General features: G+C 38.0%; 1 long non-coding RNA gene across 9 annotated transcripts in view; it reads left to right on the top strand.

The window, feature by feature from the left end:
- LOC112134369 (uncharacterized) overlaps positions 1–26,850 on the top strand; it is a 305,398-nt gene that overhangs the window by 108,516 nt on the left and 170,032 nt on the right. For all 9 annotated transcript variants that reach the window (XR_008526999.2, XR_008526996.2, XR_008526997.1 and 6 more), the window contains one exon: positions 25,714–25,885. This is a non-coding gene — a long non-coding RNA (uncharacterized LOC112134369). The remainder of the gene's footprint in view (positions 1–25,713; positions 25,886–26,850) is intronic.

The following is a 26,850-nucleotide window of genomic DNA, read 5'->3' as shown; positions in this document are numbered from 1 at the left end:
GAAAAAATAGTTTATCGTATACACGAAGGGAAATGAGAAAAGGAATCTAAACATTTCACTATAAAAAGCCAACTAAACACAAAAGACAGTAATGCAGCAAATGAGGGACCAAGAAAAAAATAAAGGCCATATGGCATGTAGAAAACGTATAACAAAATGACAGAAGTAAGTCCTTCCTTACCAGTAATTACCTTAAATGTGAACAGATGAAACTCTCCAATCAAGAGACATAGATTGGCAGAATGTAAAAACACACAATCTAACATTAAACTCTCTGTAAGAGACACACTTTAGGTCCAAAGAAACAAATCGATTGAAGGTGAATGTACGGAAAAAGATATTACATCAAATAATAGCCAAAAGAGAACAGATGTGGCTATATAAATATAAGACAAAATAAATTTTAAGTCAAATAAAGGTTACAAGAGACAAAGAAAAATATTACACATTAATGAGAGGAAATACAGCAAGAAGATACAACAATTATAAACATTTATGCTCCTAATGACAGACTATCAAAATATGTCAAGTAAAAACTAACATAATTGAAGGAAAAAATGGGCAATTGTACAATAATAATTGGAGACTTCAATACGTCCTTTCAATAATAGATAGAACAATCAGATAGAAGATCAGTAAGAAAATAGAGGACTTGGCCGGACTCGGTGGCTCACGCCCATAATCCCAGCACTTTTTATTATCCCAGTAGAATTTATTCCAGGCCGAGGCTGGTGGATCACAAGGTCAGGAGTTCAAGACCAGCCTGGCCAAGATGGTGAAACCATGTCTCTACTAAAAGTACAAAAATTTTAGCGCGCCTGTAACCCAAGCTACTCGTGAGGCTGAGGTAGGAGAATCGCTTGAACCTGGGGGACGGAGGTTGCAGTGAGCCGAGATCGCGCCACTGCACTCCAGCCTGGGTGACAGAGCGAGACTCCATCTCAAAAAAAAAAAAAAAAAGAAATAAAATAGACGACTTAATGAAATAAACCAACTAGATTTAACAGACACAAATGGAACACTGTCTCCAACAACAGCATACACATTCGCCTCAAATGCACGTGGGACATTTTTCAGGATAGACCATATGCTAGGTAACAAATAAAGTCTTAATGGATTTTCAAAGATAGAGATCATGCAGAATATCTTCTCCAACCACAATGAGATGAAGTTAGAAATCAGTAAGACAAATAAAACTAGAAAATTCACAAATTTGTGGAAATTAAACAACACATTCAAACAACCATTGGGTCAAAGAAGAACTCAGAAGGAAATTAGAAAATACTTAGAGATAAATGAAAATGAAAACATAACATACCAACATTTATGGGACCCAACAACAGCAGTGCTAAGGGGGAAACTTATAGCTGTAAGCACTAACATTAAAAAAACACACACACAAAAGATTTCAAATCAACAACCTAACTTTACAACTTAAGGAACTAGGAAAAGAACAACAAACTAAACACAAAGCTAGCAGAAAGCAGGATATAATAAAGATTAGAACAGAAATAAATGAAACAGACAATAGAAACACAATAGAGAAAATCGGTGAAACTGAAAGTTGTTTTTTTGAAAAAATTAACACAATTTACAAACCTTTTACTAGATGGATTAAAAAAAGTTAGAAGACACAAGCTATTAAAATCAGATATGAAAATGCAGACTTTACTAACAATTCTAGGGAAATAAAAAGGATTATAAGAGAGTATTATAAATGCACACCGACAAATTGGATAACCTACATGAGATGATACATTACTAGAAACACAAAGCCTACCAAGTTTAAATAGGAAGAGATAGAAAATATGAATAGACCCATAACTGGTAAGATGATTGAATCAGTAATAAAAAATCTCCCAAAAAAGAAAAGCCTTGTACCTGATGGTTTAATAAGGGAATTCTACCAAACATTTGAATAACTAATAGCAATCCTTCTCAAACTTTTCCAAAAAAATGGAAGAGGGGACACTTTCTAACTAATTCCATGAGATCTGCATTACTCTGATACCAAAGACATACAAGAACACTGTAAGAAAAAAGAACTATGGACAAATATCCCTTAGGAACATTGATCTAAAAAGCCTCAACAATATACTGGCAAGCCAAATTTAGCAGCATATTAAAAGGATTATGCACCATGACCTAGTAGAATTTATTCCAGAAATGCAAGGATGGTTCATGAAAACCAAGCAATGTGATACACCACATTGATTAAATGAAGAAACAAAATCACATGATCTTTTTAACTGATGCAGAAAAAGCATTTGACAAAAATCAACAACCTTTTTATGATAAAAATGCTCAACAAAGTAGGAATAGAAGTAAACTACCTTGGCCGGGCGCGGTGGCTCACGCCTGTAATCCCAGCACTTTGGGAGGCCGAGGCAGGTGGATCACGAGGCCAGGAGATGGAGACCATCCTGACTAACACAGTGAAACCCCATCTCTATTAAAAATACAACAAATTAGCCAGGCATGGTGCCGGGCACCTGTAGTCCCAGCTACTCAGGAGGCTGAGGCGGGAGAATGGCATGAACTCGGGAGGTGGAGCTTGCAGTGAGCCGAGATTGTGCCACTGCACTCCAGCCTGGGTGACAGCCAGATTCCATCTCAAAAAAAGAAAACAAAAAAAGAAATAAACTATCTCAACATGATAAAAGCTAGGTGTAAAAAACCCACAGCAAACATCATACTCAATGGTGAAAGACTGAAAGCTTTTCCTCTAAAATTAGGACCAAGACAACGATGCCCACATTCATCACTCTATGCAACACAGTGCTGGAAGTTCTAGCCGGAACAATTAGGCAAGAAAAAGAAATAAAAGACATCCAAAATGGAAAGGAAATGCAAATCATAACTGCAATGAGATACCATCTCACACCCATTAAGATGGCTACTAGAAGAAAAAACATATTGTGTTGGAAAAGATGTGGAGAAACTGTAATCTGTGTGCATCATAGGTCCGAATGTAAAATGGTACAGCTGTTGCAGAAAACAGGATGACAATTTTTCAAAAAATTAAAAATAGAGTTACCATATGATAAAGCAATTGCACTTCTGTGTATATACTCAAAAGAATTGAAAGCAGTATCTTAAAGATATTTGTGCAGCCATGTTCATAACAGCATTACTTACCATAGCTAAAACATGGAAGCAACCAAACTGTCCATCAATGAATGGATGAATGAATAAGAAAAATGTGATATATGTACACACAATGGAATATTATTTAGCCTTAAAAAGGAAGGAAATTCTGCAATATGCTACAGCATGGATAAACTTTGAGGACATTATGCTAGTGAAATAAGCCAATCACAAGAAGACAAATACTGTATGATTTCACTTACATGAGATAAGTTTATATTCAAATTCATAGAGACAGAGAGTAGAAAGGTGGTTTCCAGGGGCTTGGGGGAGGAAGGAACGGGGAGTTATTATTTAATGGGTGTAGACCTAAATTTTACAAGACAAAACAGTTATGGAGATGGATGGCGTTGATGGTTGCACAACATTATGAATGTGTTTAGCATCCTTGAACTGGACACTTGAAAATGATTAAGTTTGTTCAGTTTTCTGTTATGTGAATTTTATCACAATTTTTTTAATGGGGATAAAAGTGAAGCAGCTGTTACAATATCCAAATGAGAGAGAATAATGGTCTAAATGGAAATGGTAAGAGTAGGTACTAGCAAAAGTGAATGGTTCAGGGTGCAGTGGCTCATGCCTATAATCCCAATACTTAGGGAGGCACAGGCAAGAGGATAGCTTGAGCCCAGGAGTTCAAGGCCAGCCTGGGCAACATAGCAAGACCCTGTTTTCCACAAAAAGGAAAAAAGTGAATGGTTTCCAGAGATGTTTAGAAATGAATATTGGTAGCCCTTTGTGTTTGGATAAGCATGGATTAGAAAGACAAGTTGAAGGCCGGGCGCGGTGGCTTATGCCTGTAATCCCAGCACTTTGGGAGGCCGAGGCGGGCGGATCACCTGAGGTCAGGAGTTCAAGATCAGCCTGACCAACATGGAGAAACCCCATCTCTACTAAAAAAAAATACAAAATTAGCCGAGCGTGGTGGCACATGCCTGTAATCCCAGCTACTAGGGAGGCTGAGGCAGGAGAATCACTTGAACCTGGGAGGCAGAAGTTGCGGTGAGCTGAGATCACGCTATTGCATTCCAGCCTGGGCAACAAAAGCGAAACTCCGTATCAAAAAAAAAAGAGAGAGAAGTTGAGGGTGACACCCAGATTTATGGCTGGGGCAACTGGCAAGAGTAACATAGTTTCTGAGAAAGAAACTAGAGGAGGAGGTTTAGAGGATAAGTTCGGTTTTGGAGTTGAAGTGCCTTTAAATCATCAGAGTGGAAGTATCTGAAGGTAGATCTACAGGTCTGGAGTCCAGGAGACAGCTTTGGGGTAGTTTTACTTGTGAACCATTTGGATAGGGACTTTATATTATGGGTGGAAAATGAATTCACAACAGTGGACAAGGCTGTCCAAGAAAAGTAGCCCAAACCCACTTGATCTCAGGCCAAGTTCTTTCATGCTAGATGTTGGTGTGCTGGCAGTTTGCAGAACACAGGGTGAATCTAGTGTTGCTTCTTGCAAGATCAGCTTTACTTGATGGAAGAACTTAAAATATTTTTGGTTTTATCATTCAACAAGTATTTACTGGGTACCTAATTTGTACCAGGCAACTCTTTCCTTCATAAGTTTACACTCAGGTAGGGATAAACAAAATAATTTGGTATATTATACAGTATATTAAAAGGTGAAATGTGCCTTGAGGAAAGATAAAGCAATGAAAATGGATGAGGGATGCCAGATCAGGGCATAAGGGGAGTCTGTAATTTTAAATGAGAGCAGGAAAGTGCTCTTTGTAGATTGAAGGGGTAAGGGAGTAACAGAGCTATTGGCAGAAAGGATGTTCTAGGCAGAAGGAGCAACAAATGCAAATGTTCTAAAACAGCAGTTTGTCCAGAGCATTGGAGGAACAGCCAGGAAGCCAGTGCGGGTGGGAAAAACAGTTTTTTGTTTTGTTTTTGTTTCTTGTTTTTTTTTTTTTTTTTTTGAGACGGAGTCTCGCTCTGTTGCCCAGGCTGGAGTGCAGTGGCACGATCTCGGCTCACTGCAAGTTCCGCCTCCCAGGTTCATGCCATTCTCCTGCCTCAGCCTCCCGAGTAGCTGGGACTACAGGCGCCCGTCACCATGCCCGGCTAATTTTTTGCATTTTTGGTAGAGACAGGGTTTCACCGTGTTAGCCAAAATGGTCTCCATCTCCTGACCTGCTGATCCACCCGCCTCGGCCTCCCAAAGTGCTGGGATTACAGGCGTGAGCCACCGAGCCCGTCCGAAAAACAGTATTTAGGAGGAAGAATAGTAAAAGAGGTCAGACTAGTGATAAGAAGCCAGTCCATGCACGGCCACACTGACTATTACAAGAATACCTATAGTCTGTAAAAATTGGGTGCCATTATAAGGCAGAGGGTGGTGGAGGGGTGAGGATTAACCAGAGAAGAAACATGATCTGACATCCTTTATAACAAGATTAATCTAGCTGTATATGTACACTAGAAAGACTGGCAATGAATATAAGAGAAATGGAAATTCTTAAATGCTACCCTTCAGTTCATGGGACACTGTCATCTTTGGTCCAACTAGTGCTACTTTTTATTCTCTAGTTATTTATACCCCTATTCATTTTCACATTCCCCTCTTCTCAGTAAGCACCTCTTCTAATATCCTTGAATATCTATCTCTTTCCTTCCTTCCCTCCTTTCCTCTCTCCCTCCTTCCTTCCTTTTCTGCCTTCCTTCCACAAGCCTTTATTGTATAACTACTAAGAGCCAGAAATTGGTGTTTGGTGTCTGAGCTCCAAAGACAAAGTAGTTCCAAAGCAGCCAATAGTTCAGTGGGGTGACAGGCAAATGATAACACTATAATGCACACCATGCTAAAACAGAAATTTGTATGAAGTGCTACAGGAATGTAACAGAAGGAGTCTTTAATTGCCAACAAGAATAAACCACTGATGAGGGTATGGTTTCACAGTGGAGATGATGTATTATTACTTTAAAAATTATCTAATGATCTTTTATTATTACATTGTTACATCATTAACTTCACTGGACAACAAAGATAGATTGTTCAATTGCCAATTTTTTGAGTATGAAACTATTCTTTAAAAAATACTATAACATTGCAGTCTAGTTTCCAAGATGGTGAATTGGAAGCAGAGCTAGCCTGCCTCTGCCACTTGGAAAGACAAAATAGTGTGTAGAGATTCACACTGTTAACTTTTTTCCAAGAAGCAATGCAGGAGCTTAACAAGAAATCTGAAAGAAATCACAGACCCTTTGAAAGAAGTGGCAGATTGCAGCCTACACTGGGAGCCAGGCAAAAAAATGTAACTCCCCAGAGTGTGAGAAGGGGAGACACTGCTTCCAGCATATACACCCCTACCAGGGAACCCGGTCCTCCAGGCCACCCCAGAAAGCCTTATCTCTACTCAGTGCTGGAACTGATTCAGACAGTTGGTGGGGAATATACAAGTAGAAGCAGTAGTGGGAAGAGCCTTGCAAGCATTCCTGGTCTCTAGTGCGACCAAGGGAAGCCATTCCTGATTCCATCACAAGAGACTTCATGGAAGCATGCCAACTAACTCAGGCAGCAGTCGCAGGTTAAGAGAGGCTCTCAACTGAAATCTGAGACATAATCTTGAGTGTGGATGAACTCCCTTGGCCAGAAGCAGGGTGATACGGTTTGGCTCTGTGACCCCACTCAAATCCCATCTTGAATTGTAATTCAAATTGTAATCCCCACGTGTTGAGGGAGGGACAGGAGGTGATTGAATCGTGGGGGCAGTTTCCCCCTTGCTGTTCTCATAATAGTGAGTGAGCTCTCACGAGATCTAATGGTTTTAAAAGTGCCACTTCTTCCTTCACTCTCTCTCCTGCCACCATGTATGACGTGCCTTGCTTCCCCTACACCTTCCACCATGATTGTAAGTTTCCTGAGGCCTCCCCAGCCATGTGAAACTGTGAGTCAATTAGACCTTTTTTCTTTATAAATTACCCAGTCTCACGTAGTATCTTTATAGCAGTGTGAAAATGGACTAATACAGGGGGTGAGTGGGAAGTGTGCTGCAGCCATGAGTACAGGAGCCGGGTGCCCCAGCTTTGGGGCTGGACTGTGAGGGGCATGGCCTGAAAGCCATAGTTGGTGTCTCTGTAGGGAAGGCTTATGGCTGGGGGCAGTTTTGAGTTCTGAGCACAGGCTGCCTGGAACTAGCTGCTGCCAGCAGAACATTGCAGGTGTGAGACCAATTGCATGGGAACTAGGTGGGGCTTACTGCTACTGGTGCTATTCCACTGCTACTACCACAGCTGGTGCTATTTTGGTTGGCACCCAGAAAGGAGGAAACTTGTGCATTATGTCAGTTATCACCATTGCCTACACCATTCTGGCTAACCAAGTGGTCCTGAGTCAGTCTACATGACCAGTTCATTACTACTATAAACAGCATTTGAGAAATCCAACACACTAAGGCTATTTATAACCAAGGGATCTCACAGAATGTATGTCACTCCCTTGTCATCCTCATCACAACTGGTGCTGGTACCCACTACTGGGAGACTTGAGGACAGGACTCATCACTGGATCCCTTGCAGACATTCCCCAGCACCATTATGGAGTATGGCAGCCCCACTGGGTGGCTAGACTCAGAGGAGCAGCAGCATTTACAGTAATAGATTCTCAGAGGCTCCTAATCCTAGGAGAAGGGGGAGTGCACCACATCAATGGAATACCCTATGGGACAAAAGGATCTAGATGGCAGGCCCTGAGTCCCAGATATTTCTGCTAGTGGGAAGTTTCAGCAGAGGCACAGTTGCAGTGTTGGACTCAGTGGGGAAACTCTGCAGCTTTACCCCAACAGTCAGGCAGCCCTTGTGCTCATGAAGGGTCTTGGAGAAGAGGACTTATTTTCCCCATTGTTCACCACTGCTGACACAGCTGGGGCTTCTTCCATGGGAGCTCAGCATGGGTGCACATACACACAGCCTTCCTGGAACACTGCAGGGTTTCAGACTGCATCCCCACAGGAGGAACACCCTCCAGGTTCAGACTTGCACAAGAGATAGAGTCACAATTCCTCTCTATTTGGAACATAGACATTCCTGCAGATGAAAAGAGGTGCCTGTCTGATCTGAATAGCCAGAACACTGGGTCAGGAGTGTGTCTGGAAGGTGGACGACTTTCCTGCTGGACTAATGGGGGAGCTGAGGTGGCTCCCCCCTTCCCCCTGATAAGACCTCAATATGTTTCACTGAGAGCCCACCAGCCATCTCTGTCAAAGCTGAGACCTCAGTCCACCATTATGTATTGCATTTACCCACCTGCTTTAGACACAACTGATTTCTATCCAGGGACAACTCTCCTACTGGCCTGAAGCCTGAACTACTCAACCCAGCAAATAAAATACTGGAAAAAAAATAAACTAAAAAGTGCACATCATAGGGGAACAAGATAAGCTTCTAGAGACTTCTGCTATTCCAACCCCATAGAAATCAGTGAACTTTCTCACAAACTGAGGATATTGCTACTACAACCAGCATCTGAGAAAGCCATCATACAATGACTTGCTATAGCCAAGGAACTTATACAGAGTCTTTACCCCTGAAAGCACCAAGAATTAAATTAGACTACAATAAACTGAGTATTAATAAAGTCATATTGTTAAGGGAGGAAAAAAGGAATTAAATAAATGCAGTCAAATCAAAAATAAATTCAAGAATAATTAGAAGAAATAGTCTACCCAAATGAGAAGGAACCAGAAAAAATAATTCTGGTAATATGACAAAAATGGTTATATAACACTCCTAAAAGATCACACTTGCTCTCCAGCAATGAATCCTGGCACAAGACAAGGATGCCCCTTCTCACCACTTCTGTTCAACATAGTATCAGAAATATTGGCCAGAGCAATCAGGCAAGGAAGAGAGGAAGTCAAATTGACTCTGTTTGCAGATGACTTGTTTCTATATTTAGAAAACTGCATCGTCTCAGCCCCAAACTCCTTAAGCTGATAAGTAACTTCAGCGAAGCCTCTGGATACAGAATCGATGTGCAAAAATCAGAAGCATTCCTGTACACCAACAACAGAGGAGCAGAGAGCTAAATCATGAATGAATTCCCATTCACAATTACTACAAAGAGAATAAAATATCTAGGAATACAGCTACAAGGGAAGTGAAGGACCTCTTCAAAGAGAACTACAAACTACTGCTCAAGGAAATAAGAGAAGACACAAACAAATGGAAAAACACTCCATGCTCATGCATAGGAACAATCAATATTGTGTAAATAGCAATTCTGCCCAAAGTAATTAATAGATTCAATGCTATTCCCATCAAACTACCATTGACATTCTTCACAGAATTTTAAAAAATACTTAAAATTTCACATGGAGCCAGAAAAGAGGCTGTATAACCAAGACAATCCTAAGCAAAAAGAACGAAACTGGAGGCATTACGCTACCTGACTTCAAACTATACTACAAGGCTACGGTAACCAAAACAACATGGTACTGGTACCAAAACAGACATATAGACCAACGGAACAGAACAGAGATCTCAGAAATAACACCACACATCTACAACCATCCATCTTTGACAAACCCTACAAAAACAAGCAATGGGGAAAGTATTCCCTATTTAATAAATGGTGCTGGGAAAACTGGCTAGCCGTATGCAGAAAACTGAAACTGAACCCCTTCCTTACACTTTATACAAAAATTAATTAAAGATGGATTAAAGACTTAAATGTAAAACCCAAAACCATAAAAACTCTAGAAGGAAACCTAGGCAATACCATTCAGGACATAGGCATGGGTAAAGACTTCATGACAAAAATGCCAAAAGCAATTGCAACAAAAGCCAAAATTGACACATGGGATCCAATTAAACTAAAGAGTTTCTGCACAGCAAAAGAAACTATCATCAGAGTGAACAGGCAACCTACAGAATGGAAGAAGATTTTTCAATCTACCCATCTGACAAAAGTCTAATATCCAGAATCTACAAGGAACTTAAACAAATTTACAAGAAAAAAACAAACAACCCCATCAAAAGGTTGGCAAAGGATATGAACAGATACTTCTCAAAAGAAGACACTTATGTGCCCAATAAACATATGAAAAAAGCTCAACATCACTGATCATTAGAGAAATGCAAATCAAAACCACAATGAGATACCATCTCACACCAGTTAGAATGACAGTTATTAAAAAATCAAGAAACAATAGATGCTGGCATGGCTGTGGAGAAATAGGAATGCTTTTACACTGTTGGTAGGAATGTAAATTAGTTCATCCATTGTGGAAGGCAGTGTGGTGATTCCTCAAGGATCTAGAACCAGAAATACTGTTTGACCCAGCAATCCCATTACTGGTATATACCCAAAGGAATATAAATCATTCTACTATAAAGACACATGTACATGTAAGTTTATTGCAGCACTATTTACAATACCAAAGACATGGAATGAACCCAAATGCCCATGAATGATAAACTGGATAAAGAAAATGTGGTACATATACACCATGCAATATTATGCAGCCATAAAAAGGAATGAGATCATGTCCTTTGCAAGGACATGGATGAAGCTGGAAGCCATCATCCTCAGCAAACTAACACAGGAACAGAAAACGAAACACCACATGTTGTCACTCATAAGTGGGAGTTGAACAATGAGAACACATGGATACAAGGAGAGGAACAACACACACCTGAGCCAGTCGGGGAGTGGAGGGCAAGGGGAGGGAGAGCATTAGGGCAAATAACTAATGCATGCAGGTCTTAAAACATAGATGATGGGTTGATAGGTGCAGCAAACCACCATGGCACACATATACCTATGTAACAAACTTACATGTTCTGCACTTGTATCCTGGAACTTAAAGTAAAGTAAATAAATAAATAAATAAATAAATAAATACATACATAAATAAAGTTTAAAATACATGAAAAATGCTCATCATCACTAATCATGTGAGAAATGCAAATTAAAACTATGAGGAGACACCAAAAAAAAAATACTACTAGACCTAAGAAATGAGATAGACAGCAACAACACAATAATAGGGGACTTCAACACCCCACTGACAGCACTAGACTGATCATCTAGAAAGAAAGTCAACAAAAACAAAAAAAATGGACTTGAACTACACTCTAGAACAAATGGACCTAACAGATATTTGCAGAACATTCCACCCAAGAACTGCAGAATATACATTCTTCTCATCAACACACTGAATGTGCTCCAAGACAGACCATATGGTAGGCCATAAAACTAGTCTTGATAAATTTTAAAAAATCAAAATTATATCAAGTATTTTCTCAGACCACAGTGAAATAAAACTAAAAATCAACTTCAAAAGGAATCCCTAAAACTATACAAATACATGGAAATAAAATAATCTGCTCCTGAATGATTTTTGGGTTAACAATTAAATCAAGATGGAAATTTAAAAATCTTTGGAATGAATAATAGTGAAAGAAATTATCAAAACCTCTGTGACAAAGCAAAAGCAATGCTAAGAGGAAAGTTTATAGCACTTATGCCTCCATCAAAAAGTCTGAAAGATTGTAAATTGACAACCGAATGTCACACTTCAAAGTACTAGAGAAACAAAAAGAAACTACACCTAAATCTAGCAGAAGAAAGTAAATAACAGATCAGAGCAGAACTAGATGAATTTGAAACAAAATAGTTACAAAAGATTAATAAAACAAAAAGTTGGTTCTTTGAAAAGATAAGCGAAAATTTTAGCCCATTAGCTAGATTAACCAAGATAAAAAGAGAGGTGATTTAAGCAAGCTCAATTAGAAATGAAACTAGAGGCATTACAACTGACACCACAGAAATACAAAAGATCATTTGAGATTACTATGATTATCTCTATGCACACAGACTAGAAAATCTAGTGGAAATGGATACATTCCTGGAAACATACAACCTTCCTAGATTAAATCAGGAAGAAATAGAAACCCTGAACAGACCAATAGCAAGCAGTAAGATTGAATCTGTAATTTAAAAAATTGCCATCAAGGAAAAAATCCCAAGGCCAGATGGACTCATGGCTGTATTCTACCAGACATTCAAAGAAGAATTGTTACTAATCCTACTGAAACTATTCCAAAAGATTGAGACAGAGGGAATCCTCCCTAACTCACTCTATGAAGCCAGTATCACCCTGATACCAAAACCAGGAAAGGACATAATAAAAAAAGAACACTACAGATCAATATTCCTGATGAACTTAGATGTAAAAATCCTCAACAAAATACTAGCTAACCAAATCCAACAGCATATCAAAAAGTTAGTACATATGATCAAGTTGGTTTCATTCTAGGAATGCAGGGATGGTTTAACATATGCAAGACAATAAATGTGATACATGACATATGCAGAATTAAAAACAAAAACCATATGATCACCTCAAAAGATGCAGAAAAAGCATTTGATAAGCATCTAACATCCCTCAACAAACTAGGCATAAAAGGGACTTAACGTCAATAGTAAAAGCCATATATGACAAACCCACAGCCAACATAGCACTGAACGGGGAAAATTAAAAGCTGTCCCCCTGAGAACTAGAACAAGACAACGATGCCAACTTTCACCACTTCTATTCAACATAGTGTTGGAAGTCCTAGCCAGAGCAATCAGGCAAGAGGAGAAAATAAACGGCATCCAAATTGAAGAAGAGGAAGTCAAACTATCACTCTTCATTGATGACATGATTGTATACCTAGAAACCCTAAAGTCTCCTCCAAAAGACTCCTAGATTTGAAAAACAAATTAAGTAAAGTCTCAGGTTACAAAACCAATGTACACAAATCAGTAGCACTGCTAGACACTAACAATGACCAAGCTGAGAATCAAATCAAGAATTCAATGCCTTTTGCAACAGATGCAACAAAACAAAACAAAAAACCTAGGAATGTACCTAACCAAGGAGATAGAAGATCTCTACAAGTATAACTACAAAACACTGATGAAAGAAATCATAGATGACACAAGCAAATCAAAAATCAAAATACATCCCATGCTCATGGATTAGAAGAATCAATATCATGAAAATGACCATAGTGCTCCAAAACAATCTACAGAGTCAATGCAATTCCTATCAAAATACCAACATAAATTTTCACAGAATTAAAAAAGTTCCTAAAATTCATATGGAACCAAAAAAGAGCCTGAAGAGCCAAAGCAATCTTTAGCAAAAAGAACAAATCTGACGACATCACATTGCCAGACTTCAAATTATATTACAAGGCTATAGTTACTGAAACAGTATGATACTGGTATAAAAGTAGACATGGACCAATGGAACAGAATATAGAAACCAGAAATAAAGCCAAATACTTACAACCAAAGACTTACAATCTTCTTAACAAAGCATAAAAAAATCATATATTGAGAACACCCTATCTAATAAACGGTGCTGGGAAAACTGGATAGCCACATGTAGAAGAACACAACTGGATCCCTATCCTTCAACTTATACAAAAATCAACTCAGGATGGATCAAAGACTTGAATCTAAGGCCTGAAATCATAAAAATTCTAGCAGATAACCTAGGAAAAACTCTTGTAGACATTGGCCTGGCCAAAGAATTCATGACTAAAACCCCAAAAGCAAATGTAACTAAAACAAACAAATAAATGGAATCTGATTAAATTAAAAAGCTTCTATACTGCGAAAGAAATAATCATCAGAATAAGCAGACAACCCACAGAATGGGAGAAAATATTTGTAAACTCTACATACAAGAAAGGACTAATATTCAGAATCTACAAGAAACTCAAATAAATCAGCAAGAAAAAAATTCAACAATCCCATCAAAAAGTGGGCAAGCGACATTAATACACAGTTTTCCAAAGAAGATATACAAATTGGCCAACAAACATATGAAAAAATGCTCAACATCACTAATCATCCCTATCTTTCACCTTATACAAAATTCGAGGAAATGCAAATTAAAACCATCTTACTCCTGCAAGAAAGGCCATTACTAAAAAGTCAAAAAACAATAGATGTTGGCATGGGTGGGATGAAAAGGGAAAACTTACACATTGCTGGTGGGAATATAAGTTGTTAGTACAAACCATATGGAAAACAGTATGGAGATTTCTTAAAGAACTAAAAGTAGATCTATCATTTGATTCAGCAATCCCACTACTGGGTATCCATCCAAAGTAAAAGAAGTCATTATATCAAAAGGACACCTGCATGCCTTTGTTTATTGCAGAACAATTCACAATTGCAAAGATATGGAACCAACCTAATTGCCCATCAACCAATGAGTGGATAAAGAAAATGTAGTATGCATACACTATGGAATACTACTCAGTCACAAAAAAAGAAGAAAATAATCTCTTTTGCAGCAACTTGGATGGAGCTGGAGGCTATTGTTCCTTTTCTTTTTCTTTTTCCTTTTTTTTTTTTTTGAAATGGCATTTCACTCTTTTTGCCCAGGCTAGAGTGCAGTGGCACAACCAGGTTCAAGTGATTCTCCTGCCTCAGCCTCCCAAGTTGCTGGGATCACAGGCGCATGCCATGATGCCTGGCTAATTTTGTAGTTTTTAGTAGAGACGGTGTTTCACCATGTTGGCCAGGCTGGTCTCAAACTCCTGACCTCAGGCATTGGTCTCCCAAAGTGCTGGGATAATAGGCATGAGCCACTGCACCCAGCCTGGAGGCTATTGTTCTATGTTCTATGCAAAGTACCTCAGGAATGTAAAACCAAATACTGTATATTCTCATATAAGTGGCAGCTAAGCTATGGGTACATAAAGGCATACAGAATGATATAGTGGACTTTGGAGACTCAGAAGGTGGAGGGTGAGAGGGGAGTAAGGGATAAAAACTAAATATTGAGTACAATGTACAATAGTCAGGTGAAAGGTGCACCAAAATCTCAAACTTCACCACTATAAAATTCATCCATATAACCAAAAACCACATGTACCCCTAAAGCTATTGAAATAAATAAATAAATAATAAAAATCCCTCCAAAATACTATTACATTGACTTGAGAATAGCTCCATAAAAGTGCATACTTTAAGAAAAAATACTATGTATTTTAAAAATAATACATTCACATAGTAAAGATTTTGATAATATGAAAGGAACACAGCAAAAGTATATCTCCTTTCCATTCCCATCTTCCAGTTCCTCTTCCCAGAGATAACACTCTCATCACTTTCACACTTCCATCTACACATAATATCCTCTCCCCAACCTTTAAATCATAATTAGCACATTATTCTGTACCTCATTTCTTTGGAAGTGTTACAGTTTATGTGGGTCTTAACAGACAAATCAAGATTTGCTAGATGAGACAGGCTAGGCAGGGCAAGGAGCATGTGCAAAGGTGTAGAGGGAGCAGGAATGCTCCCGTATCAAAGATGGGGTGGTAGTTCTGAGTGGCTGGAGCATGGGTGATTAGAGAAAAGGCAGGAAAGTTCTGTCTAGTTACCTCCAAAGTGAACATATAGACTAATGAAGCAGAAAGTCTGCAGACCCACACCATGTAAGAAATTGGTCATTTGCTAAAGGTGAGACTTCAAATTAGTGTCAGGGAAAAGATGGATTATTCAATAAGTAATGTTAGGGCAATGTTAAGGCTCTCTGAAAAGAAGTTTAATCCTTTCTCCACATCACACATGAAAAAGTTCAAAGATTTCAAAAAGAAGCCATAACAATAGACAGTACAACATGGGAGAATCCCTTTATAACTTTGGAGTAAAAAGGCTTTTTAAATTATGACTGAAGTCCAAAGGTTATAATAGGAAATTAAGGTAAATGTATAGAAAAATAACTTTTAAAACATCTAAGTTGAAACCAAATCAACACAAAAATTCAGAGAAAAACAAAAAACTAGGAAAATTATTTCATGTCAACTATTTGGTTGCTCTAATGTGTAAAGAAATTCTACAACATAGTTTAAAACTATAATAAAAAAGAATTTGAGTAGAGTTTATAAAAATAAATGGCTCTTAAACATATGAAAAAGTACATAACCTCACTCAATATAAAAGTAAATTAAAACCACATAAAGATACCATAATTTAAAAAGTATGTAATCAAAATTCCAGATTTTCCCAAACAGAAACTTACTAGCATTTTGTTTTCAAGGTGGTAGGAGGCCAGGTGCTGTGGCTCCCACCTGCAATCCCAGCTCTTTGGGAGGCTGAGGTGGAAGGACTGCTTGAGCCCAGGAGTTCAAGTCCAGCCTGGGCAACATGGTGAGACTCATCTCTACAAAAAAATAGAAATAAATTAGCCAGGCGTGGTGGTGCACATCTGTAATCCCAGCTACTTTGGAGGTTGAGGTGGGAGGATTGCTTAAGCCCAGGAGGTGGAGGCTTCAGTGAGGTCGTGTTCATGCTGCTTCAGTCCAGCCTGGGCACCAAAGCTGGACCTTGTCTCAAGAAAGAAAAAAAAAAAAAAGACTAGGAAACAGGTAATTTAATATATTGCTGATAGTAGTGTAAATTAATGCATCTATGGAAGAAAGTTTAACATTATCTTTCAAAATGACTAATGCATGTGTTCTTTGACCAAGCAATCCCACTTATGGAGATTTTTCCTACAGATAAACTTGTACACATGTAAAGTCATATATGTTCAAGGTCATTGACTTGAATTATTTTTTATATGACTAGCATTATTTTTTATAGGAAAAGATTGGTATCAACCCAAATGTCCACCAGCAGTGGACTGGTTAAATTAATTATGGTATATCTACGTGATGGAATAACATGCAATAGAATTTTAAAAAATGGAATGAACTCTCCATGTATCAACATGGCTAAAGTTCTAAGGTACATGCAGTGAAAAAAAGCAATGTACTGAACAGTGTGCATAATGCGCTACCTCTTCAAGGGAGAAAATATAAGTGCATATTCTGTATTGCACAAGTAAACTCTGGAATTATACAAAGAAACTAATAAAAATTGTACTATGAAAGGCTGTGGAAACTGACAAATGGGAACAGTAGTAGAAGCAAGTGCTCTCACCATACCTGTTTTAATGTTTGATGTTTGAATTATGAAGATATATAACCATCTAATAATTTTTTAAAAGCATCTGCCTCTATCTTTGCACTACTTCAGTGATTAGCCATTTATTAATTGCAAGCAGTGGGGTTTTGCACTGGCTTATTTTTTCTTTTTCCTGTGGCTTTTGTTTGTAAGATTTGATCCACGAGTAAAATCACTAAGCAAGCCTTGCCCATAGCGTTCAGCATGTGTTGAAATACAGGGGAGAACTGACAATCACAGGGAGAATGGTATTTTTGATGTATTCTCCACCCTGTGGTCAAAGAGGTGGCCGGATACCTGCTAGGAGTGGAAGGAAGGTCCAGAACATAGAAATAATTCAGTTCTCATTCAAGATCAGAATGCATTTGCTTTGGCCGGGCGTGGTGGCTCACGCCGGTAATCCTGCACTTTGGGAGGCCGAGGTGGGCGGATCACGAGGTCAGGAGATGAGACCATCCTGGCTAACACGGTGAAACCCGTGAAACCCCGTCTCTACTAAAAATACAAAAAATTAGCCGGGCGAGGTGGCGGGCACCTGTAGTCCCAGCTACTGAGGGAGGCTGAGGCAGGAGAACGGCCTGAACCCGGGAGGCGGAGCTTGCAGTGAGCCGAGATGAGCCGAAATCGCGCCACTGCACTCCCGCCTGGGCGACTGAGCGAGACTCTGTCTCAAAGAAAAAAAAAAAGAAAGAAACAAAGAATGCATTTGCTTTAAAGATGGAGCTAAGTAGTCCTGGAACAAACACAGGGGAATAACATGGGAAGAGGATTAAAACGGAAAAAGAAGTGACTTGAAGGAAATGAGATGGGAAAATGAGATGCCAAAATTAGCACCTACGTGCAAAGGGGCAGGTAGACAGGATCCAGGGTTGTACAAGGAAACTACTCCGCTGAAGGAGAATCAGGAAGGGAAGGGAGGAGTCTCATTATCAGGGAAATGTGAATAACAAGAGGCTGTTCAAACTGATTTAACTAAGGGTCAGGACTAAGAAATATCCCAAAGATCCTCTAGAGTAGAACTAAAACATTAAGAGTTGCATATTGAGATCTCTTTGACAGTCAAGGAAGCCAAACCTAAAGTTGTGAAGAGAACAAGCTAGGGTCGCGCAGAAACCGTGTCTTGACACTTCCAGCCTAGCATTTTTTTTTTCTTTCTTTCTTGTTTATTTTCATGCAGCATCTCTTGTTAATGCTCAATTTGATTTAGTTTCAAGACTCTCATTTTAACATGAATAATCACTGTTGACTGTTACCAGAAAACAGGAGAGTGGGAAAGAAAGAGAGATAGAGAGAAAAAGATATATAGAGAGATGTTAAATCTTATAAATGAAAGTACATTGATAACAGTAACTAGCAGACTTACGTATGAACCAAACAAGCAAAAAATGTCATTCCTGCTGTAAGTGGGCCCAGCCAAGCTGTTCTGAGCAGTGAAGGTCAAAAGTTCCATGACCGCAGCTCTGCATCTCTCTCAATGCAAGGCTTTTTGTTAAATGGTGGCAAAGCATTTTTTAAAATCATCCTTTCTTACCATCTATAAACCATCTATAAAAAGAAATTTTTCCCTTTAGGGCCTTTAGCCATATTATGCTTTCTTGCAGATATCTCATAAAAAACTCCCCCAGAATAGCCCTCAGTATGTTCTTTTTAAGGCACAGTTCTTCCCTTAAATTGTTATTTAATCAGTAAATATTCTTATTCTTCACAGAAGTTTTTCTCTGTGGTGGGCTAGGAAGTGCTTGAATTTTTACTCTAGAAAATTGTTTTCTCACAGTTCCTGGACCCACATCACATAAATGTTCACATAAAAAAATTCACAACTTTTAAATGTGATTTAGCAATAAAATTGAGTCTCTATTAACACTGACCAATTCCAAAGAGTTGTAACACAGATCATTCTGCTTATTTTTGCCTTAAGTCTCAAGGGGGGAAAGAAAGCAAAAAAGGAGGCTACTCTTCTTAGGAAGAAAGGGAATCCTAATTTCCTATTCAAAGAAATATTTAACATTCCATGTTTTTTAACTTCCAGACACCTCCAGTAATCAAGGGTGCTTTACAGGTGATAATCAGGGCTTTAAGGCAGAATTATACTCTTCCTGGCCTGGAAGAAGATGAAGCTCTAAGGTAACATAGGGATTCAAAAGAAAAAACAGAAAACAACTCTCTACCCTTTTGGAAATGTAAACAATCAGGTAAATACATTAATAACTAAAGCTCTAATTTTTTACTCATATTCTGATTTAAAATTTAGTTCTTCCCAAGTTTGTACTGTCTTCTCGATTTTGTTTTGTTTTCACAGGCTTACCAAAAAAATTGATTCTGATCACTGTAGACCGACCCTCCATAAACCCTCTTTCTATGGGAAACTGTAATAAGGGTTGTGGACTTTCACTGTCTCTGATGAGATAAAATTACCTTTTTAAAAATTACCAGAAGAAAACATACAACGAAGACCTTCTCCCTGTTGATCTGTTAGGGTTCATCTTTTCTGCTTCCTAAGCTTGATGGTAGCTCTCTAAATTAAGTGATAACATAGATACTGTGTGTGAACTGTGCACTTACAGAATCTTAGAAATGTTTCATACTTCCAAGGATTTTGGTTTTTTAAAAATTTAAAATATGAGACAGTCTGTGCCAGCTACTGGGAAAACAGCTCTTTCTGTGTTTGGCCTGTTCCTCTCTGCCCACGACATTCCTCCACACCCCTCGCACTTTACATCCTCACATTCCCATGCTGCGTGTCTATGACAAGCCCCTGAGAGTCTGGGAATCACGGTGTTTATGGGTAAAGCAAGAAGGCCAGGGAAGGAGTGATAAGAAACAGATAAGGATTTTCGGAGATCTACTTGCCAGAGCCAGGTGTGGTAGTACACAGCTGTTATCCCAGTTACGTGGCAGGCCAAAGCAGGAGGGTCCCTTTAGTCCAGGAATTTGAGGCAGCAGTGCGCTGTGATCATGCCTGTGAATAGCCACTACACTCCAGCTTGGGCAACATAACAAGACCCTCATCTCTTAAAAAAGTCTATTTGCTAACATGCCACTAATTCTGCAAGATTTATAATAGTAGCTACCAATTATTATGAGCCTACGATAAGCCAAATGTTCACAAGACATTTAATCCTCAGAATAACCCTGTGAAGTTGGTACTCCTTTTCCATTTTACACATGTAGGAAATGGGGTTCATATTGCCTAGGAAAACTCTCCAAACAAAAATAAACAAAAAGCAAGCTAGTTGGAATCAGAGTTAGGATTTGAGCCTGTGTTTACCAGAGTCCAAACTCCTGCTCTTTCTGCTATTATCCTACTCATGCTCTAAAGCCTAACTAAGGCTTTTTGGATTCTAAAGGGATTTTTATGGTCCTGTGGTTCTACTTCAGGTTAACATGGAAATCTCTTCCTTGAGTGCTTTCAAAAAAGGTTAAATTTTATGAGATACAATTTAGTGCTGAATATACTTTATCTTATCCTATTAAAATATTAATATTAGGCATAGAAGGTTGAATAGAAACCAGAGTATTACATTAGCTGGAATATCATACTTCTCAATAATTATGTATAAATGAAAGTTCACTCTTCCATTCGTTATCACTTATCCACCTACTTATCCATCCATCCACGTGTCCATCCAGGTATCCATCCCTCCATCCATCCATCCATCCATCCATCCACTTAACAAATTGAGAACTACTATGGGCCAGTTGCTATTCTAGGCCCATAGAAATGGAGGTAAAAAGAGGCCAGGCGTGGTGGCTCATGCCTATAATCCCAGCACTTTGGGAGGCTGAGGCGGGTGGATCACTTGAGGTCAGGAGTTTGAGACCAGCCTGGTCAACATGGTGAAACCCCGTCTCTATTAAAAATACAAAAATTAGCCGGGCGTGGTGGCACATGCCTGTAATCACAGCTACTCAGGAAGCAGAGGCAGGAGAATCGCTTAAAACTGGGAAGCAGAGGTTGCAGTGAGCCGACATTGCTCCACTGCACTCTAGCCTGGGTGACAGAGCAAGACTCCGTCTAAAAAAAAATAAAAATAAAATAAAAAATAATAAAAAAAAGAAATGGAGGTAAAAAGTCAGAGCTTTCTTTTGCTCTCAAAGATTATATTCTAGATCAGCACTGTTCAACAGAACTTTCTGTGAGACAAAAGTGTTTTATATCTGTGCTATTGAGAAAAACTGAGGAATGGAATTTGCAATTGTATTTAATTTTTGTTTTAATTAACTTAAACTTAAGTAACAGCATGTCATTACTGTACTGGACATCACAGTTCTAGAAGGTTTAAGGAGGCGAGAAGACAGAAAATAAACAAATTAAACTTTTAGTTTTAATTTTATGGAAGTATAATATTTTACATATTTATGGGGTACATGTGAGGATTTTCATCATGTATAGACTGTGTAATGATCAAGTCAGGCTATTTGGAGTATCTATCACCTCGAGTATCTATCATTTCTATGGGCTGATAACATTTTAAGTCCTCTCTTCTAGTTTGAAATATACAAATATTGTTGCTAACTATGGTCACTCTATTCTTCTATGAAGCATTAGAACTTATTTCTTCTCTAACCGTAAGTTTGTATGCTGACTCTTGAGTGAAAATAAGGAGTCAGACATGCCAAGAGCAAAGGAAGAACATTCTAGGCCTAGAGAAGTATGTCAAAAGCCCTAAGAAGAGAAAGACTTTGGTGTGTTCACGTTTCAGAGAGTGGATCAGTGTTGGTTAGATTGCAGTGAGCAGGGAGGTAATGGGCATACAATGCTGCTGGAAGGTAGGAGAGGTCAGGTAATGTGGAGTTGTTTAGCTTGTAGCAAAGGGTATGGATTTAATTCTAATTGAAATCTCAATCTATAGATAACCTTTTAAGAATTGCATTGTCCTGTAAAATACTGGTATCCAAAGTTGAATTAGTTAATGATGAAGTAGGTGATAATATGGAGCTTTACTCTTTTTAAAAGCTTTATCTACAATTTAGTTCAGAGCATGCCCTATATTAAAGAACTGCTGGTGGTTATGAAATTGTCTTGAAGATTCAAAGGTATGTATTTTCGAGATATGGGCATTGAAGATGGCAAACAACCTACTGACATAGGATATCCAAAGAGGGAGTGAGCGAATCAAGGCATTTCATTTTAAGTCTTCTGTGAAAATAATTTTTACTATCTCTCAGGACTGATTTGCTTTGGAATACAGATGGGAAAACTCTTTTCTAGATGTGGCATGGTTTGTCATCCTCTGAAAATATGACTGTTTATACAATTGGTCTACAGCCAGGTTTTAGTGGAAAAGTCATGACGTCAGAATGCTCATGAGCCATAGCAGAGAGTCCCAGACTTCCTTATTAATTCTGAAAATAGTTCTTTAATTAAGACTGGGTTTAAAATATATTACTCTCTTTGAATTTACCAGAAGATCTGAGTTACTGGTGCAAATCAATTCAACATAGTACCTCTCAGGGGTCACAAATCACTTGGGCCAGCTCATGAAAAGGAGGGTCGTGGTAACCTAGTCTCCAGAAAAACTACATTACCTACCATTGCTCTTGCCAGAAAAAGCATAATTTATACTTTTAACATTATTAGTTGAAAAATAATACAAACAAATTATGTAGCATAAAATTGTGGGAAAAATTGATAGTTACCAGAATAAGCAAATTGCTAAATTATGTAGACAATCTAGATTACAAAGCCCTACAACCTGCTTTATTGTAGAATTTGAAGTCATCAGCTTATAGTATTGAACATCTACTTCAAACACAGAGTTTTAAGACTTACAAATTTCTATTTTTAAATGATGTAAACTTTTCAATATTCATAGGGTAGTAATTATTGTTTTGTATTACTATTTTAAAAATACAAGCAACAAAAATGCAAGACTAAACTGTCAAAAAATACTAAAGTTTCAAGTTCGTATTTAGCAAAAGTCTTTTCTTATAATAGAGGGTCATTTTGTACATGAAGTGCAAGGGAGAATGAAAAGACACAGAAAGAGAGAAAGGCAGAGAGAGAGAGAGAGAGAGAAATCCTTTTTCATCCTTACCAAATTAGCTTGTGTTTATAAAGATGTCAAACCTCCATTTTACCCAATAAAACATTTTTGGCGTGGCAATGATGTTCCCCTCGTGAATTTGCATAAAACTGAAATGATTTTTAAAATCCAGCTTTGTAAACCAATGTGGAACTATGATTGTTTTAAACCTTTAAACCAAAAGCAAGGCATGGTTTTTGTCTTAAATTTAGAATAAATTGAAAGCATACATTGATGTTCTTTGTTTCAAATACATTTTGGAACCCAGCAGACCACATTCAACCTAGTTAAATTATCTGAATGGATTTGGGGAAAAGAGAAAGGAGCCGGTTCATTTTAATATACCTTCAGAAATATTTTACTTCTTGATGATGACAGCAGCTCTTGCTGACAACTATTAATACATTATAAACACCCCATCAGAGTTATATAAAAACATGTCAGTTTTAAAGAGAACATCTTTGACAGCAAATTTTCTGATTGTGAAACAGCTGTGCCTTCAGTACAATGCATTAAGTAGTTTATTCCTTTTAGATAGTTAAATTGTGCATGAAATGTTGCTGGCGCAAGGGCTCCAAATCTGGCCTGATTAGCGAACATCTGTTACATTGGAAAAATTCATGTCTACCCTAATTAGCTGTCAGGCTGATGTACATCAGGCCTGATGGTGAGGGATCCTGTGCTGTTTAAGTCAAACAGGTTCCTCTCCTCTCCTGTCACCTGCCCTTTCAAATCTCTTCCTTTCATGGGTTGCTGTAATTAGAGATAGTTGGACTTACAATGGAGCAGGCTACGGTCAGTTATAGTCCCATCTGTGCAATATTTTTATTCCCACCAAACTTGGGAACCGATATATGAAGTAGTTCAACAGCAGCAAGGCTGTTAGATCTGTTGGGTCTACGACATTTGTTAATCTTGGCTCAAGATCTTTCTCTGAAAGTCTTAGGATCCTGGAGTCATCATCTTGTGGTGACTGAAGGGTAATCTACAGCTTCTGAGGAATTGATCTTTGTTTCATTTGTTTTAAATAGGGATAGCGCTCAGGTGATTTTGAAATGTCACAGTGTGCTGTAGAATGGCATGTTACTGTAAGATCAGGTATTCAAAAGAAAAAGAAGCTCAGTGTTCTGCAGTGTCCAGACAATTGACTATAGACAGCTACAGGAGGCAATTGACACCAAAAGATCTGATTTTATTGGGTTTATTAGTCCAGTGTACACAAGGTTTTCCAATGTAAATAAAAACTTTCATTGGCCTGTGGATGGGTACATATCATAACTTTCTGTTTGAACTGTTTACCTTTTTAGCAAACTGGAATGTGCGGTTTGATGCTTGAGCTGATTAAATCTTCATTTGTTCAGTAACAGCCTTTCATGAAAGAGCTAGAGGGCCTGGGGCCAAATTCAGACTCAACCTGAAAGATTAAGAATATATAAGATTACAACATTAGGTTTTATTAGAGTGTGATTTGACCAAGGAAGAATGAAAAATCAGCCTTTTTCTAACTTTGTATCATCCTTTCAAGATAATTCAAGTACAGGATTGTTATTCCCAAGCATACATGAGGTATAATTACAATGTACGCAAAATTTAGTAATTGAGGACATGCTTTATGAAATGCTTGATGCATGAAGTTATAAACAGGGAAACTCATTTACCCAGAGCATGCAGGATTTTTAGGTGAACTCAAGCAGGATCGCGTTTAGAATTCTGAATGCTCTTGTTACAGCACTCCAACCAAACTGGACTTGCGTTTCTAACCTAGGTGAGGTTCTTTCCTCCCTCCTTTTATTTCTTCCTTCCTTCTTATGCTTTTCCTTTCACCTCGAAGTACTTCGTCTATCTATCCAAAGCTTACCAAATAAAACATTTAAGTATGATCTCAAACATCAAATATTCCATACCACTATCAACTTGGTTTAAAGGAAAGGGCAAAGTTTATCAAAACCATTGCATTCTGTACTATGGTTTCACATGCATTATCTACCTCTTCTACCAGCCATGCAAGGTGTTTTCATTTCTTTTATGGTACTTGTCTTTATAAACTTTTATTTAAATATTTGTTTGCTATAGGGTACCCCTTATCTTTTATACTAGGCTGTAAGCTCTTTGAAGAGAGAGACAATGATTATATATATATATAATTTATATATTATATATAAATTATATATAAAAATTATATATTATATATAATTATATATATATAAATTATATATTATATATAAATTATATATATATAAATTATATATAATATATAAATATATAAATATCTCCCATAAAGTATAGTCCATAATAGGGGCTCAATAAATGTTTGTTGAGTAAATAGAATTTGACTCAAATCAGAGCTGTTGAAACATTGTGATACGCCTCCAGGGGAATGTGACCATTTTGACTAAGCTCTAGTGAATTACAGGGCCCCATGGTCATCTTCAGCTACCCGGAGACAGCCACCACAGGCTGGTTAGGGGCCACTAGAGGCTGCTTTAGAAATGTAAGGTATCTTGCAGGTATGAGGTGTTCTTGGGAATGTTCACCAGCATTCCACTAAAGTAAAGAATGACCTAACTCCTCTCCACAGAGCCAGCAAGCGTTCCTGAAGCATTCGGAATTGTCTGATTTCACCAGATGAATGATCCCTGAGGGACACCATGGATACTGCTGGTCTAGGATTGGCTCCAGCTTTTTCTGGATCTGCATTTGCTGTGCAACCCTGCTCGGTGGCTGAGAGATGCTCTGGAGCTGTCTAGGCTGTGAGTCTGTCTTCCTCCCCACTTCCCTCTCTGCTTTTCTGCGACATCCTCTATGGTCTTCTACACTGGTTTCTAGGTTTATCAAGAATGAAGAATATAGAAAATTCTTCCTTCTTAATTTTCTGCTTAATTTTGTGGATGTTACAGAAACTAAGCAATTTACATTTTTTTAAACACATGCAAAACCTTCAAATTTTGTTCATTCTAGCTTGAAAACTACTTTGTAATAATTGACCAAGAGATGATGAATTGCAATGTGATTTCATCCTGGCTTGAAAAATACCTTTTGAGGGATTTTTTTTCCTTTTGATGATAATATTAAAAGTTTCCTGAATTTTATGGCACATTTTCAAATGTTTTAATACAGATCTCCTCATTTGAATAGAGTAGCTATTTTTCATTTTTATCCGTACAAAACAACACAAACATAGATCATCTTGGATGCTTACCAGTTTAGATTTTCTGATCATCATCATCATTCACAATAAAAATAACTACAGTCATAATAACGAATGATTTTTATTTAAGCATCTAGTATATGCTACTTCTAATGCAATATTTTTACTGCTCACAAACATTTCTGTAAGATTTTATTATCTCCATTTTACAGACGACAAAATTTGGACTCAGATTACGTGATTTGCCTTTGGCTACACAGCTAATAAATATCAGAGCCAAAATTCAACCCATATTTTACCCCAATGTGGTTGCACAACAAAGTGGTTGCCATTCGAGGAACTTTTTTCATATTTTTAAGTGCTTATGATTTTTAAGTAAATATCATTATTTCATTGTCTTCTTAAAATACTTTGAGGACTAAAAAACTTCTATTTGGCTAAATGGCATTGCTCCCGAAGGGGTGCTATGATTTTTATGCATTTTGCCTGCTTGATGGTAGCAAGTGCAATTGAGTAGTTTTACAAGAATTTACATCATCTTTTACTCATGTTATTATATTTGATGGG

The sequence above is a fragment of the Pongo abelii genome, chromosome 6, assembly GCF_028885655.2.
Source record: "Pongo abelii isolate AG06213 chromosome 6, NHGRI_mPonAbe1-v2.0_pri, whole genome shotgun sequence".
NCBI classification, from domain to species: Eukaryota; Metazoa; Chordata; class Mammalia; order Primates; family Hominidae; genus Pongo; species Pongo abelii.
This window is presented reverse-complemented; position numbering and strand designations above follow the sequence as displayed.